The sequence below is a fragment of the Enhydra lutris genome, unplaced genomic scaffold, assembly GCF_002288905.1.
Source record: "Enhydra lutris kenyoni isolate GAN:26980312 unplaced genomic scaffold, ASM228890v2 scaffoldscaffold8, whole genome shotgun sequence".
NCBI classification, from domain to species: domain Eukaryota; kingdom Metazoa; phylum Chordata; class Mammalia; order Carnivora; family Mustelidae; genus Enhydra; species Enhydra lutris.
Window position 1 is genome coordinate 26838666 of NW_019154092.1, and position 16624 is coordinate 26855289.

The following is a 16624-nucleotide window of genomic DNA, read 5'->3' on the forward strand; positions in this document are numbered from 1 at the left end:
TGTACGTGTTTATCCCTCCATTCAGCAATCCCACTTCTAGGAAATTATCTGAAGACATTCCTCCCATGGTGTGAAAATGCAAATGCACAAGGTTATTCATTGTAGCATTATTTGTACTTGCAAAATCTTAGAATCAATCTAAATGCTCAAACATAGTAGATTGGCTGAATGAACTATGACACAAACACAAAATGTATTATGCAAATAAGAACAAGAATGATGAGTTCAATGAATTAATAGGAAACAATGAACTAATAGGAAAATGACTTTCAGGACATATTAAGTAAACCCCCCCCAAAAAAAAAACACCCAAAGTGCATGAAAGATTATATAGTATACTACACCTTTGGAAAAATCAGTATATATTTTTCTGAAATTAAAAAACAACAACAAGAAGGAATACAAGAAAAATAAACCAGAAAACCAATGAAATTGGGGGCACCTGGGTGGCTCAGTTAGTTAAGCATCTGCCTTCGGCTCGGGTCATGATCCTAGAGTCCTGGGATCGAGCCCCACATCAGGCTCCCTGTTCAGAGGGAAACCTGCTTCTCCCTCTCCCACTCCCCCTGCTTGTATTCCCTCTCTTGCTGTTTCTCTCTCTCTCTCTCTGTCAAATAAATAAATAAAAATAAAAATAAAAAAAGAAAACAATGAAATTGGTCCTTAAAGGAGGGAGGAAACTAGTAGAAGGGAGGGAGTGATACCTCTTTGAGTGTACTTAGCTACAGAGTTTCGATGCTTAGGAGGGAAGTCAATGTTCTAACATATTCAAAAAATAAAATTACATAAGCAAAAAGTTAAAAGAAACCAAAAGCTAAACACAAATGGAAGCAGATGAATCCAATCTTATTTCAAATGAATAAACTAGCCACATGGGGAGAGACAGCGAAATCATCCAAGTAACTTCAAAATGCTTTGACTACAAATTGCCAGTAGGGAAAAAAGACCAACAAATATTGTGCTCTTTTTGGGAGATTTGTTCTGCATATGAGAATGGGTACAGGGATTCTGAAACAACTTTTATGCATATTGTAGAAATAAACAAATGAGTAAACATGTTCTGAGAATCAGAGTTTTCACTGTGGAGGGAAGACAGAAACTGGAGGTATTGTGTTATAACTTTAGAAAACTATACATGGGCACACACATCTTTAGCTTTGTTCCTTCTAAGGGACTAGTCCACAATAGCCAAACAGTGGAAAGAGCCAAGATGCCCTTCAAAAGACGAATGGATGAAAAAGATGTGGTCCATATACACAATGGACTATTACTCAGCCATCAACTTTTGTATCAACATGGATGGGACTGGAGATTATGCTGAGTGAAATAAATCAAGCAGAGAAAGTCAACTATCATATGGTTTCACTTACTTGTGGAGCATAAGGAATAGCATGGAGGATATTAGGAGAAAGAAGGGGAAAATGAAGAGGGGGAACAGAGGAGGAAATGAACCATGAAAGACTGTGGACTCCAAGAAACAAACTGAGGGTTTTAGAAGGGAAGGGGCTGGGGGGATGGGTTAGCCTGGTGATGGGTATTAAGGAGGGCATAGACTGCATGGAGCGTTGGGTATTATATGCAAACAATGAATCATGGAACACTGCATCAAAAACTAATGACGTACCGTATGGTGACTAACATAATAAAAAATAATTAAAAGAAAAAAAAGAAAAAAAATGACTCCTGCTATCACCAAATATACCTAGCGCCCCAATATCATGGCTTCTTGAAGAAATGCCTGATTCCAGGGCTAGGGCAAGAAAGGTACAAGATGAGTGTGGAACATTGTATTGTGCCAAAAAGTAAAGAAATGCTCTTAAGATGACAGCAGTGTGTCAAAAGGACACAGGAGCCAGGTTGAATTGGCCTCCACGGGCCAAATCCTGGACAATTTGAGCATCACAATACACTAAGAGTGCAATGAAAAAGTCTACTGAACAAAGTAGGAATGTCAAAGTCCATATGTTAACAAAAATAGGAATGAGTGGAAAAAATGAATGGAGGAAGAGCCGACAAATGTGGAGGACTGGTGGGATCCAAGATTGGTACATAAAACAAACATCAGTGGATGCTCATTTAGAGAGTAAGTTTGACTGAGGAGTAGGTTATGTGCATGGTCTGAGTCTTAAAGTGTCTGCTCAGAATGCTTACGGATTGTGAAGGGAGAAAAAGTAAATATAGAGTGGAGAGACTGAACAACAACCTTAGCCAGATGATCAAATGTAATATAACCAGAGAGGCATCCTCATGTGTGTGCCCCTGAATGTGATTCCCTGAGAAGGTCAGTTACAGAACATTCTACCTAAAAATGCATCGCTAGAACCCCAGTATGAAGAAGTATCAGACAAACCCTAAGTGAGAAACACTGTATAAAATACCTGGTATGTATGCATGAAAAACGTGCATGGGATAAAAGACAAGAAAGATTGAAGAATTACTCCAGAGTAAAGTGAATGAAAGACAGAATGCGACATCAAGCAATATGCACTCCTGGAATGGATTCTGAACTAAAGGGAAGCAACGCCATCAAGTGTTTTGATGGACTGTAAAGAAGAGTATCACATCACTGCTAACGCTCCTGGATGCACTGTTTTTACACAAGAAAATATCCTCATTCTTGGGAAACAGACACTGATGTATTAAGGTATAAAGGGCATAATGCATGTAATTCACTCTGAAATGATTCAGAAAAATGTAAGTTGTGTGTCTATGTATGTGTAGGTGGGGGGTTGAGGATGAGAACATAAATGTGGCAAAATGTTAAAAGTTGGTGATCTTGTAACAATTTTTTAGGACTGCAACTATTTCAAAATAAATTAAAACATGGCAGCAGGAAAATCTTAGATATCTTTGCCTATTTTTCCAGATGAACTTCACAATCATTGTGTCTATGGTTTCCATTGATAATTTTATTGAAAGTACTTTTACCTGCTGTTTTGGCAAGGAGTGACATCATCAAAATATTTCTAAATAGGCACATGGTAATTCTCATCATCTACTGAGATCTTTTATTTCCCTTATTAGTAATTAAGTTTGCCTTTGTTATTAATCCCTGAACACTGCTGTTCGTTCATACATACGGATTGTTGCTATTCTCTATGACCAGTAACCTCACTGTAAGAGTTTTTTCCAAGTGATAATCTTAGGATTCTTAAGTGATTAAATCTTATGTAACCAATGCAAAATTCATCTTCATCTTTTTAGTCTTCATCCCTTCTCCCCAACAACAGTGTGGTGGTGAGAATGGTGTTCCATATTTAATGTGAATTATTTGTTATTAAAACTGATCACATGAGAAACTCATTGATTTGAGATGGATTTTATCATGTTAGTAATGTAGGTTTCCAATTCTAGTTTTTTCAAAGTTTCTACGAAGGAATTTTAAAAATGTGTTTATTTCTTAAAGATTTCACTTATTTATTTTAGAGAGAAAGTGCATGCGTGTGCGAGCAGGGGGGAGGAACAGAGAGAGAGGGAGAGAGGGGGAGGTAATCTCAAGCAGACTCCATGGCTGAACAAAGAGCCCAACATGTGGCTTGATCCCACGACCCTAAGATCATGACCTGAGCTGAAACCAAGAGTCGGATGCTCAATGAGGTGAGCCATCCAGAGGCCCTAAAATAATGTTTTAATCAAATGCCATTTCTGCACCCAATAAGAAAGTCATATGTTTATTTTTAACTTTGATGTCCTGGTTTTATATTAAAATAGTAGATTCCCAAATAGTAAAACAATGCTACATGCCTGAAATAATCTGTGTATGACCATGGTGCACTTAAAAGTGTATTGCATGGGGGTACCTGGGTGGCTCAGTGGGTTAGAGCCTCTGACTTCAGCTCAGGTCATGATCCCAGAATCCTGGGATCGAGCCCCACATCGGGCTCTCTGCTCAGCATGGAGCCTGCTTCCTCCTCTCTCTCAGACTACTTGTGATCTCTGTCAAATAAATAAATAAAATCTTTAAAAAAAAAAGTGTATTGCATGACTCTTTGATATTATTTGATCTATGATTTATGTATCTTAGTCACAGGTGAAGTTAGTCTACCATTTTATTATGTTGTCTTTATCAGTTTTAGTACCAGGCTTACTTTAAGGCTGAGATTGTTTTTCTTTTATGTTAATGAAAAAGCATCTGGGTAAAGTGATTGGCCATGTTCATGTTGTTTACTGAGCAGTAATCACCAGTATGTGTTTAGAAGACTTGAAGGTGGCAGTCTTTGTAAATAATTTCTCACACACTATTCTAGGTCATCTCTATATGATTTTAAACTTTGGAACAAGCAATTTGTCAATCCACATTAGTGCTATAAAAGACAAACAGTTCTGTTGTCTCTACAGTGACAACTGTAGCAAGGCATTATCAGTACCTAAATGGCAGCACAATATTATTTTAATGGCAGTTCAGGCCCATGAGGTTTAAAGTCCATTTTAGGTGATTCAGAGTAAGTGTTATGAGTATTATTTTTAATAAGACCACACTTAACTGTGTTTACTTTCAGACTCAGTATTCGCTTGGGCTCCTACATTGGAGTTACGTTTAGGAATCTAAATAAATAAATTAATAATAAATAAACACAATTTAACTTTTTATTTGCAACAATTCCAGATTTGCAGAAAAGTTGCAAAGCTGTATACCTTTGTCTAGCTTCTCCTGTTAACATTCTATACAACGATGGCACATTATCAAAACCAAGAAATTAACACTAATACAAGATGACTAACTTAACCACAAAGCTTTATTTGGGTTTCATTATTTTTTTCCACTAATGTCCTTTTTCTCTTTCAGGATCAAACCAGGATACGACACCACATCCAGTCCTTGATTTTGTGAGTTTCTTGGTCTTTCCTTGTTTTTTATGACCTTGACAGTTTTAAAGAATATAGTTTAGGGTTGGTTTGTTTGTTTTTAAGCTAATGAATCATTGATAAATTATAGTACTTGGCCCATATGAGGGCTGACTTTCTTTTCCTATAGGACCTGTAACTTCAAGGTTTCAGTTACTTCATTTTGTTGACTTTGGTCACCAAGAATCCTAAAAAGACTCATTTGCTATTAATTCTAATTTTAGTTTATCCCTAAGGCTTTTGTTTTCAGCTAGCATCTAGCTATGTATATAACAATATAGATCAGAGCTCAGCAAACTATTACGCACAGTCCAAATCTGACCCAACACCTGCCTTTGTAAATAAAGTTTTATTAGGACACTACTGTGTCCATTCATTTATGCATAATTTATGGCAGTGTTGAGTAGCTGTGATGGTAACTATATGGCCCACAAACTAACATATTTATTCTTTGTCCCTTTATAGAAAGTTTGCTGACCCCAGGTATAAATGAATGAAAAGAACTATGGCCTTTGGAAATTAATTGGGCCAATACTATTAACTTAATTACCAGCGAAGTTTGAATCTATCTTCACTATTAGTAACCTCAGAAAAAGTATTTCACTTTTTTGAGCCTCAGCATCCTCTCCATAAAATGAGAACATGACTGTGTACTTCACAAGCTTAATCAATGTACGTAAATAACCTCCCACAGTGTTAAGCTCTCAATAATGGCGGCCATTACTCTTGCTATTACTTTTGTGAATGATAAAAACATTTAAGTTTTTTTTTTTCCCCCAAGTAAGCTCTACGCCCAATGTGGGGCTTGAATCCAAGACCCTGAGATCGACAGTCACATGCTGTACCAACTGAGCCAGACAGGTGCCCCCAAAACATTTAAAATTCTTTTTTTTTTTTAAGTAGGCTCCATGCTGGGCTTGAATTTACAACCCTGAAATCAAGACCTGAGCTGAGATCAAGAGTTGGATACTTAACTAAGCCACCGAGGTGCCCCAACATTTGAATTCTTAATAATTTTGTTTCTCATTGCCTTTCACATCTCCGTATTTTCATGCTGGTTTCTATTTCTACCCACTACTGTTTTCAAGCTCAAACCACTACTTTAAGCATTATCCTTTCTTCTATACTGAAGAATTGCTCAAGTTTTTATTCAGTGTGTTATCCCAGAATAAAACTTAATGTCAGAAGAGGGCCTGAAATATCCTTACAGTTATATCCCAAAGGAAGTGAACATATTGAAATGATTCAAAAAAAATATACCATTTTAAGATAGACTAGCCTCCAAAACACTCAGCTGCACTGCTGTACTTCCCTTCTGGTGAAACTTTGTAAAAAACTTGGCAATTCATCCATTTGGATCAGGATGGAGACAGAGATGTTGAGAGAAAGGGTTTTCAGGAGACTTGAGAAACACACACACACACACTCACTCATACAACAAACTATTTCCAGTTAACACACAAGGAGCCAACAGCGCTTCTCAAATGTGAAGCAACAACAGAGCATATGTTTCTTCCCGGCTCTTTAAATCAATCCTTAATGTATTTTTCCTAATTTACCTTTATAAGCACACCTTATAAAATGAAGAAATCATATGGGCTCGTGAGTACCACATACCAGACGAGCTGAAAGCGAACGTCTAGGCTGCTCAGGAGACACCCATCAGCCACTATGTGCACAGATGAAAAAGATCAAAATTGTCCTTGCTATATGTCACTCTCTGGGCACATTCAACGGTTTTGTCTGTGTTGTTGTGTATGTGTCTACTTGTAACGGAAGTTACTCCTACTCCCATACATAAAAATGCCTAACATATGTGAGGACAATCTGTAATTCCACGCTCCCAAACCTGATGTCATCATTAATGCTAGCAATTAGCTCTGCATAAATTACTAGACTAATGTCCCGACAGATCCTGTGGTCACTGTCAGCAACAGACGAAGAATCCGATAAATAAATGCTCTTCCTTTGGCAGTTGAGCCCAGCAGTCTCCTCTGGTTTCCACAGATGTGATTTATTTGCATAATTTCTTTCCTTTTCTATTTTTTTAATAGCAAAAGAAACAATGCGTTCTAAGTGCTTCGGTATGCGTGCCTGGTTAACATTTCCAGTTTCAGTGTTTCCTGAGAGGAAGTAATTCAAAGTGTGTTATCTAAACAACTCTAATAGGTCTAATCCAGGAAACTATCAGGGTTTTACTGTTCGTAATACCATTCAGAATTAATAATACCCCATGGTCAAGCAACATTTTAAAACACTGATAGAAAATTTTACACACACCCACACCCGCAGATGTTTCTGGCAACAGATAATCTGTTTTCTAAGAACAGTTGTTCTAAAGATCAAACATGCAACAGAGTTTAAAACTGCAATCCTTGGGAAAAAAAAAAATCAGGACTGATCTGACGGCTACATTAAACAGCTAATATTTGATTAATATTAGATCATTTCCCCCCAAAGTTCAATTTTTCTAATTCTTTCCTTTGGGAAAATGGCAGAACCTGAGACACAAAGGGACATGAAGAGTTACTTGTCAATCCTGAGTATCTCTTTTTTTCTTTTTCAACAGGAAACAGGGCAAAGACGACAAGTACAATGGCAGTGATTTAATCTGTGACGGTACAGCAGAGGGTTTCAAGTACTGCTTCAAGCAACAAGGTTCGTCTTTCAGACAAGGTCTCAAAACCTCAGATGACAACCCCCGCGCCACCAAAAAACAAAAAAAACTAACCGGCCCACGGGGCTACCTTCAAACACTGAAATAATTAACCTTCACAACTGTATCCAATTTGTCATTCTGAGCGAATTCTGAAAATAAGTGACATGACTCATGGTAAAGAAAACATGCAATTTTAAACAACTGGAAAGTAAAAATACAAGTTGGCTATGTCCAAATCCATTCAATCTTCATTTAAGAAATTTGTTCTTACATCTGACAAAATTCAGGTTACACAGTAATCAATAATTTCTGATCTCTCTGGAATACAGCCAAGAACAAGGCAGTGGAGCTAAAGGCCCCTGAGCAGGCAAAAAGATGTGATGTTGATGTTAGGGCTTATAGGAAAGCCTTTAAGGGCCATAACTTAGCACACTTCCTCCCCTACAATCAAAATTCCATCCAACCTGGTTACCAGCCCACAGCATAACAAAAGTGAATATTAAAACTGGAAACAGGGATGGTTAATTAAGGCAGCTATTCTAACTAATGTAAGAGGCGACAAACAATTTGAATGAGACCATAAAACACCCAATTCTCAGCGTAAGTTCTCTCCATATAAAGACTAAAGTTACAATACATCTCAGGAGATGGAGAGAAGTTTAACTTTTGTTCAAGTACTTCTCGTTAAGATGGAAGAAAAGTATTACACATTTCAGGAAACTGAAATGAAATTCTAGTTCTTTGGACAGAACTTTTGATAAAATTCACAGCTCCCCCAAAGGCTGGCTAACTAAAATTACTCGTGCTCTAAAGGTGCCAGAAAGGAGGTAGAAAATAACAGAGCAAATGATTCCTATTCATTTTGAAACCTCATAAGAAAAACCCACCTCTCTATTATAATCTTAAAACATGTGGAGGAGATGCTTTTTCTGAACTGTCATGACAAACATTAGGAATGGTATTTTAAACTAGGAATGGTGGTTATGCCTGAACTACACTCTTAAAACCACACACACACACACACACACACAATTCCTCAAAGAACACTAATGCTTCAGCACCACTGTTTTGTATTACTTTACAGGACGACCACAGGACGGCTGATAGACACAGAACAAAGTCTACATAGCAAGTTGTTTTTGCCTAAAAGACAAAATGATCAAAAAGATGTCAGAGAATAAAATAAATATGACTAGAGTAGAATCACAAACAGCCCAAAACCTCTCCATTAATGTATTCTCAAGGCCTTGTGTGTAGCTGTTCTGTTAAAAGGAGTAAAGAAAGTAACAGGACATGTGTTTGATTTGTTAACTACTTTATACATGGAAATAAGATATAGTCTAACGAGTTGGCAGAAGAGGAAGAGCTGTGTTTCTTCATCTTTTTCAGATGGCAACTTTAAAAGGGGTAACTAACATGTTAAGATAAAGGCACATGAACTGCCTCTAATCTGTGACTTGGGGGGGGGGACAGCTGATTCTCAGTAACTTGGAAACCCTGGAAAAAAATCCCAAGTTCAGCATCAAGTTGCACAAACCATTCACCTTCAACTTAGAACTCTTGCTTATTTATTGCGTGGTGCTGTGCTGCCACCTTTAGCACTGCTTCAAGCAACAAGGCAAGGGGCCAACCGTATGTAGCCCAGTTTCTATGACAATACTGGTTCATACTTAAAAAATTCTGGGTTCATACTTTACAGGGGTATTTTTGTTGTTTTTAAAAGGGTTCATTTTGACATATGCCGCACTGATGTTGATAGTAAGTTTACTGGTAGGATTTTCTTTTTTAAGTACTGGCATCAGGAAAGATCTAAAAATCTATACGTAGAACATTCATAAAATCTGCCAAGTTGTGTGTGTGAGACCGTAGCTGTTTCCAAAGTACAAAAGACAGAAGAATTTGGCTGCGTAATAATTACAGGACATATTTATTTAGATTTTTAGATAAGAAAATGAATTAACTGTACAAGCTACAGTGTCACTGTGAAAGGATATTCCGATCACAATCATGAGCCTTAGCTCAATCCACAAACAGCATTCAAGGGAGCACAAAGATGACCGATTGAAATCAGGACACCCAGCTTTTGCTGCTAAATAGTTCTGTGGCTTCGTGTGAATCAATGAAGTCAGCTAACATCTGTTTCTTAGTTTTCCTATTTGTCAAAAGGAGGAGTAGGGCTCAGCGGTGTCTAAGGGCCTTTCCAGATCTAAAATGAGATGATTATAAAAACTCTTGTCTATAAACTTCCTTAGTTGTGCTGGATTATTTATAATATTTCATTTTACTCTCGGTCATGTTTCTCAGTATCGAGCAGCTCAGTTATCATTCAAGTTCTCTGAATCTTACAGGTTTTTTTTTTTTTTCCTATTAAAAAAAGACAACACTGCAATCCTTCTCCCACTGGGATAGCTCTGCTGCTAGACACTGCCACCCCTGCCAAAAACAGGTGCCAAGCCCAGTAATCACGAGCTGATATGCAGGTGACAGGAATGTCGGCTCAGCTCTTGCCCCAGACCACAATGTAATGGTTCTGGAGAGGTCTGTGCCCGCAGAAGCGGTGATTACACTCCTGGTCTGCCTGAAATCTCACTATTCCCCTGTGAGGCATTTCCCCAGTTGAGACAATGCAAACTTGTTATTTTGCCACTGGGGAAAATCTACGCTGGAACAGCTGAAACCTTGGACCTCACTAGCAGGAATGAAAATAGCAACATTATAGCATCAAGATCAGGGTATTTGGACTCTCTCTCACTCAAGAGCACTAATTTTAATGTAGAAAGCTTTTGGATGAGAGCCGTGAGGTCAGAAGGCCTCTTACGTGCTTACCAAGGATGGCAGGTTACCCAATGCGAAATTGAAGGCTATCTTTTCTTCCCTCTGCTTATGTCTCAGGAAGGACAGAAGTGAAATCAGGGCGTAATTTGTTAGTCATTATTTTGGTGGCAGAAAGTAGATGTGTGGGAAAATTTCTCACTATTATTGGGCTTAGTTCAAAAGGCTGGAAGACGTTTGAAATAATTCACTGGGTACCAGTATAATAAGTTTCCAAAAAAGTATCTGAGGTGAAGGGGTATTTTGAAACAGCAACAACAACAGTTACTAGGTACCGAGTGTTTAATATCAAGTCCAGGGTACAAAGAACTAAATAAAGTGTAAGTGAAATAATCTGTGGTGGGAATTTTTTTTTTTTTTATGTGAAACTTAATTTAGTATGATTTTATGTTCTGAATCAGAGGTTGGCAAACTTTTTCTTACAGGGCCAGACAGTAATAATTTTAGGCTTGTGTGCCATATGATCTCTGTTGCAACAACTAATCCTACTATTGTATTGTGAAGCAGCCACCGACACGGCACACCCCTACGCATGGGGTGGCTGTGTCCCAGTAAAACTTTATTTGCAAAACAGTGCCTTACCCAAGGGTATAGTTTGCCAACTCCTATACTAGGCACTTGCAAAGTGCAGTAGTGCATTATTTCATTTAATTCTCATAAAAAGTCTCTGAGGAGGATACAATCATCCCTGCTTTGCAGGTGATGACTCCTAGACTCAAGGGGCCATGTGGTCACAGCCCAATGCCTGGACTTGGGGTGTGGACTCAGCTCGTAATTCAGAGTCTGAGCTACACTACACAGTCCAATATGCTCTTTAGATCACAGGAGCTTGTTTAAAGAAGGCGCATGCCTGAAAACTATTTGTGTGACTATATTTTTCTTATTAAAAGGTAGAGGGGGCGCCTGGGTGGCTCAGTGGGTTAAAGCCTCTGCCTTCGGCTCAGGTCATGATCCCAGGGTTCTGGGATCGAGCCCCACATCGGGCTCTCTGCTCAGCAAGGAGCCTGCTTCCTCCTCTCTCTCTGCCTGCCTCTCTGCCTACTTGCGATCTTTATCTGTCAAATAAATAAATAAAATCTTTAAAAAAAAAAAAAAAGGTAGAGGAATGAGTCTTTAGTTCTGACTCTGGAAGTAAATGTGATGATAGTGATGGCTGATGAAAAATTAAAACAAATCATTAAGAAAGAAAATTCCTGTTATAGTTAAAAACAAATGTGCATGGGTGGTTGGGTGATTTCAACCACCACATCATCCACTTTTGATTTCAGCTGGTCGGGTGTCCCACCTTTGATTTCAGCTCAGGCTGAGATTGCAGGGTTGTGAGATCAGGCCCCGTGTGGGGCTCCATGCCCAGTGGAGAGTCTGCTTGAAATTCTCTCTTTCTCCCTCTGCCCTTCCCCTCTCCCTGCTCACATGCTCTCTCACTCTCCCCCAAATAAATAAATAAATCTTTAAAAAGAAAAAAAATGCAGTAAGCAGGTAAAAAAAAAAAAAAAAGAACTATCACCATGGAAACCAAAAACTGGATGGATAAAGGAGACAGTGTGAAAGAGGCAGGTGATTGTCTTAAAAATATCGAATGCCACTGGCTTAGGAGGGACTGGAGCTAATGCACACAAATGATGAGCAAGAGGCTACCTGTCCACACATTCTTTCATTTCCTTGACCATCTCATCTCCCATTTTCTGTTCCTACCACCTTAGCTGCCCACTCAAATGGACATACTTAGACTTGTTTTCATCTATTTTTTATTTTTTTTAAGTTTATTTATTTAAGTAATCTCTACACCCAACATGGGGCTCAAACTCACAACCCTGAGATCGAGAGTTGCACTTGCCCCCGACAGAGCCAGCCAGGTGCCCGGGACATACTTAGATTCGGGGGAAAAAAAAAAAAAAAAAGCTACTCCTGTCATTTCCTGTATTACTGCCTAAAGTTCAATTTCAAGCATTTTATGTGCTACCACCACTCCAATTTGCACATCACTTTCTTCACCACTTCAGAAGTTCTTTAACCCCATTAAGATCTCTAGTTTTCACGGAGGTTACAATTCTTGTATTCACACTTCTTTATTCAGTGAGGAGTCTATGGCTCATCACTACCTGTCACTCTAGGGCACACTCCGTCCACACCTTTGCTCACTTCTGTTACACTTACCCAATGGAGTCCCAGCTCCAATTAAACCTAAGGCTCTGTTTACTCTGTATCTCCATCCAGGAAGCCAAAAATGGCTGGAAGAAAAAAAACTGGTGTTGAGTAATCTCACTTGAAATGCATACCTTGGCAAAACTCAGCAAACATCCTATTATACTTCCCTGGTAAACTTAACTTTCTAGGTCTCTGATTATTATTTTCTTCCTGTCAAGGCTAACAAGGCTTCCATTCTGCTGAACTTTATGGCCAGTTTCCAGTCCTCCTCTATTTTAATCAGTAAGTAGCTTTGACACTGTTGTCCATTCCTCTTTGAAACACTTTTTAAAGCCATTTGGCTTCTGCAACATCTATCCACATGCTCCATCATCTTTCTATCTCACTGTTACTGCCTGTAATCTCTCTTGGACCCCAATGCTGGGGTGTTCCAGGGCTCAGTCCCTGGTCTCCTCTCTTCTTTATCTAGTGTCCAGGTCAGAGTTTCTCAGCTTTGGCACTACTGACATTTTCGGCCAGATCATTCTTTGATGTGGGGCTGTCCTGTGTACTACAGGGTTTTCAGCAGCATCTTTGTCCTCTACCTGCTAGAAGCTGGTAGCACTGACCCTTCTCCAAGCTGTAGCAATCAAAATGGTAACCTGACATTGTCAAATGTTCCTGGGAGGAAAAAAAAAATCACCCCTGACTGAGAACCACAGACGTATATGAACTCAACTAGCTCTGTGACTTCAAATGCCATCTAGGAGCTGATGAGCCTCAAACATATAAGCCCATCCCTTGCCCCAAGCTCCAAACTTGTACACCCAACTGTCTCCTTGATCTCTTTATTTGGAGGTAGTATTTGTACCTGTATATTTATTGTCTGCCACTTCAATGGACACAACCTCCAGGGTTTGCATATTCACTATTTATTCCCAGTGGCTAGACATACAGGAGATGCTTAAAATGTATTTGCTGGTTGAAGAATTAAACATTTAACATATATTAATTCACTTCATGCAAGTTAATCAATGATGGGCCAATCAGGCAGATAATTTCAAACACATCAAGGCCTCTTAAAGACATTTAACTTCAAGATAAAAGGAATGGCTTATTTTTAATTTTTTAAAATGTAATCTTTTCACCTAACATGGGGCTCGAACTCATGACCCCATCAAGAGTCACACACTCCACCAACTCAGCCAGCCAGGTGCCCCAGGAATGACTTAATTTTAAATAAATTGGTGAATAGTATTAATCCTATCCATTAAATTTTAGATACAATTCTGCTACACTCTTGAAAGTAACAATCACTATAGAGTTCCCAATCTTTCAACACCTCTGTTCTACTCCACGCCATTACTACATTTCATTTCTATTTATTATTATAAGTATGTATGACTTCATATATATATTTCCTTATTTCAAATAATAATTGTGCCTTTTGACTCCTAAGATGCCTGTTAGCTGCCAATTCTTAGCTGCAAGTCATTTAGTTTTTTATCCTCTTGGTCTAATTTATGCTCTATTTGAAACGGAGAGTAGAGGGTGGAGTTTTGCAAGGAGGTCTGAATTCTGCTATCACTTAAAAAACTGCTTTCTGGATAATATCTGTATTTATATAATATTTAATACTATTTATAATAGCTATATTTATGAGAATGGAGTACTGTTGTGTTTTTTTTTAAGTAAGCTCTATGCCCAGTACAGGCCTTGAACTGTCCCATGCTCTACCAACTGAGCCAGCCAGGCATCCCTGCTGTACTGTTTCTTATTCTTTTTCTCCCTCTCCAGGCAAAGCAGTAACCAAGTACACCACTTAGCTCTCCCATTAAGTACTGCACACATGCACATTACGATCAATTCTTATAAACCATGACCAACACTGTGTTTGGTGGGGGGTGGTCAGGTAGTACCCAGACATCTTTGCCATAAACCTCCCTGGTTTTTTATTTACTTGTATTTACTTTTATTTACTTGTTTTTATTATTATTTTATTATTTTTATTATTTATTATTATTTTATTATATTTTATTTACTTGCTTTATTTTATTTTTATTTACTTGTATTTACTTTTATTTACTTATTTATATAAATAACCTCCCTGGTTATTTATTTACTTGGGTGTTTATTCACTAGGCACAGATTTTTGTGTATTTCTTTGTGTAAATTTCCTGAGGTTCCTTGATCAATTCTTCTTTGAATATAATCGAACGATGTCTTAAATGATTAATGCCAGATAGATGTGATAGCATCTTAAAACTTTATAAGTAATAGACAAGAAGAAGTAAATATTTATGTATGCATAGCACAGGAACTCAACCCACGTCCAGACTGCTCTATGGATGCTGTAAACTTTGTAACCCATACATACCCATTTGTCTGTGCCTTTGAACTTTTTTTGGCTTTTTTAGAAAAACTGTGGTAATATATACATAACATAAAATTTATCATCTTAACCATTTTAAAGTGTACAGGTCGGTAGTGTTAAATACATCACATTGCTGTGCTGAATTTTTTTAAATGGCATCTCTATTATGTATGTTTGAATAAATAAAGTCAATCGTGGTATAAACAATGAATCTTGGAACACTGAAAAAAAATTACATTAAAGGAAAAAAGCCCATCAAACCTTATTGATTTCAGTATTATTGTTCCAATCACTGCTGATGTTCATGCAAATTCACACACACACTAAACAGCTGCTAGAGGCATTTAAAAAAATCTTCCACAAGTACAATATGCCACAAAAGACTTAAATTTTAATACTTGACAAAATCTTAAAATAATCAAAAAATTTTTATGATTACTTTCTCATGATTCACCAGCAAATGCAAGGTTTTCAAGAAAACAGTTTTTAAGAAGTATGGACTTTCCTTTCCAATTAATTTTTTTTCCCATTTAGGAAATTTAAAATAGAAGCTTTAAGGAAAGATTTCAATCATATCAAGATAAGAATCAAACAGGATTTGATTAGCTTCTGACCAACGACTCTTGGTACATTTAAAAATGAACATGTTTTCACAAATCCTCAAGGTAAATTCAAGTTGCCTTGAGGACTCACAGCCTAAGTCACTGAAGGGCTTAAAAGTTATAAATATTTTTGAGTACAAGTGTAATTTAGCTAGTGAAGAATTTGACAGGACACAAAATTGACCCATTTTACTCATAAAACCAAATAAAGTAGACGATAGCCGCTCTATTTTAGAACTGGAAGGACGACTTGGCTTGGCCGATCAAATGGGCAGGACCACTGCTCCAGTAAGGAGGCCGTCTTGGGCATGTTTCCCCCTTTCCTGAGGCGTGTGGGTGGAGTGACTCATCCACAAAGACACTGCTGCATTCTTGGACTAAGATACCCCACAGTCTGTTTTTCACATAGAGCGGATTTCTAACCAACAGGCATCTTGCCCCCAAAATATTGAAATGTTTAGAGAATGTGACTTAGTTGGACTTCTGCTGAAAGGAGGTTAATGGTTTCAATGTGAACACTTTCGAGACTATTGTAGCATAACTGTGGATGTTGCTGGAGAAAACAATGGATTCACAGGCAAAAAGGTTGGGCCTCAGTGATACTGCTTCCCTGGTTACTCCCTCTTCAACAGCGCGTCTAGTCAAAGGAACTCGCTCACTCTGTAGCCAGGGACAGAACTGTCCCTTTAAGAATGCAAAATGAACACAGCACAGTAAACACTATTTAGCTTTTCTCTGAGGGACAAAGATCAATAAATACCTACGAGGCCACACTCTACACATCAATCTTCCCTGTGTGTACCGACAGAGACAGTCTGCAAAGAATGGAATGAATATGAGGGGACGTCAGGGCGTACTCTGGAACCTTCTCTCTTTTTCTTTAAGTGTTTGGTATTAGTCGTGTCATACGTGTTTTGCTTGCTCCCACAAGCGGAGCATCCAGCCTCACAGAAGAGCCGGTCAAACAACCATTACACGTTAGAGAATAAAGTTCAAATTAAAAAAAAAAAAAGGAGAGAAATCTTATGATCTGCCTTGACAGTTGTTCAAGCCAGAGATAATGTTAACATCGTAACCTGTTGGAGAATCAGGTCAGCTAGAGCTCACGCGGTTCTTAAAAAGACCCGTTTTGGCCACTGACACGAATCCATGAGGAGGATGGAACTCTCCTACGAGGCACAGAGG

General features: G+C 38.2%; 1 protein-coding gene across 2 annotated transcripts in view; it reads right to left on the reverse strand.

Moving 5' to 3' along the window:
• The window catches only part of LOC111142588 (GRB2 associated regulator of MAPK1 subtype 1), a 196875-nt gene that overhangs the window by 22044 nt on the left and 158207 nt on the right, over window positions 1-16624 (reverse strand). The gene's annotated exons all lie outside the window — the stretch shown is intronic.